A 2,050-nucleotide genomic window follows, 5' to 3' on the forward strand; every position below is an offset into this window, starting at 1 on the left:
AATACTCAGCAAAGTAAAACTAAGGATGAAAATTCCTGGTGTCCATTTGCTTGATTTTAATCATTCTCACCAAATAACACCTGGGGAAATTCTGTCTTCATGCTGCTAGTATTTTAATAACACGTGTGGCCACAAGCTGCTTTGCAGGGACATCCAGTTTAGGTGGTGGTGGTGAACGTGAGCTCTCTGCTTCCTTGAAAACTCCACAATTCATCTTTTAAAGGGAATTATCTTCCTTTACCTTACTGCTATTAACACTGGTGGAGAACAATTACCCTTCCAGGGGATCTGGCATCATTGATGCTTGCTGCACCTTGCCTCTCCTTCCCTGAGTCTATCCCTTCCCCGAGTGTGGCTCCAGTCCCACAGTCCTTTTTATAAGTTCCCGTTTAATTACTTTCTGTACTTTCTGAGCCCACTTCAAAACAAGACTATTGCACTTTCTAAGACAAGACTTCCTGGAGGTTGAATCTTTCCAGTTCAAGCTCTCAAAGGCCTAGGATCATAGAAGCATTTGTGGCCACTAACTCCACACACAAAACTGAAAGTTTCCAGGTCCAAACCCATTAAAAACAGAAAATCACATTTTATTTGCCAGTTCCAAAATCATTAAAAACAGGGAAAAAAAAAATCACATTTTGTTTGCCATAAAGTATTGATTTGTCACCAAAAAAAAAAAAAAAACAACAAACCAGTATAAAACATAAACCAAGGTATGCAGCTTGGGCAAGAAAGCCACTATCCACACTCCTTCATGTCCAGAAAAAGTGAAAAAGCCCTGAGAGGAAGTGACAGCTGAACACGTTGCTTCATTGTTCCCAAGGAACCACTATCACAGTGAGAGAGATGTTCCTCAGCACACCAAATGTATTCATTCTCTCCATAGCCTTTTTTCCCCCCTTTATCAGGATTCACTTGTATTACAAGTGAAGTCAGTTTCTCTTCACCCAGCTCCCTCCTGCCTATGTAGATGCTCAAGTTCGTGTTCCCAGCTGCATTACAAACTTCATAACTTTTCATTAATCTCAAGATTTCAGAAAATTTTGGAATAAACAGCACTACAAGGTAGTTGTAACCTTCACTTTAAGTAAAGTTCTGCTTCTTTTGGCCATACCATAACACTGTTTGGATCTTTGAAAAAAAGCACTTGGGGTCTCCTTTGGAAGGGAAAACCCAAATCTGAGTAAAAGAAGCAGAAAACAACCTGATAGGTAAAGCATTGATTACAGTAGGAGAGCAGACAAACCAGAATTCATTGGTTGCTCTTTCATTCTGCAGAGCTTAATGACAGAATATGCAAACATGAGGTTTTTGAATTAAAGACAGATGAGCACTGAGCATGGGGCATGACAGAGAAGATAGCTCTTTAGGGATCCCAAGGGGAATAATGAGAAATAGAAAGCAGCCTGCTTTTCACCATGTTTAAGCCTTATTTCCTGTGATGGCAATTTTTTGCCACTCAATATTTATATTTGTTTAGACAACACACACACACACAGCATACTCAACATCAAATCCTGAGCAGCCTCTCACCACACTGAGCAAGCCGTAGACAGAGAAGAATTGCTCATGTTCCCTGAGTTCCAGTGCCAGGCAGCAGCACATTCATTCCCCTCTGCTGACTGCACACCCCCAGGGTGGCAGAGCACAGCAGAAGGCAGCAGCTGCACCTCAGGGCACACACACACACACACACACACAGAGCACCTTTGGGCTCCAGCTGGGGAGCACAAGAATGTCTTTACTCTCCTCCACACCTGTATCTGCAGTCCAGCTGGATACCAGTTGGATGGGGTTAAGCATGCCCAGTCCAGCAGCCTGGGGAGCCTGCAATGTATTATCCTGCCCTCTCAACTTCTCACATATCTGGTGAGATCTCAGTGCCTAATTGATGTGTTCCTCCCCAAAGACTAAAGCACTAAAAATAAATATGACTCGCTTTCATTTGGGGACTGGATTTTAAAGGGCAGGGGTGTTGATTTGCCTTTTTTTTTTTTCTTTTGTTTTTGCCTAGTCCCTTTCCAACATTAAAAGACAAAACCCACATATA

This window comes from Cyanistes caeruleus, chromosome 14 (assembly GCF_971803275.1).
Source record: "Cyanistes caeruleus chromosome 14, bCyaCae1.hap1.1, whole genome shotgun sequence".
NCBI classification, from domain to species: Eukaryota; Metazoa; Chordata; class Aves; order Passeriformes; family Paridae; genus Cyanistes; species Cyanistes caeruleus.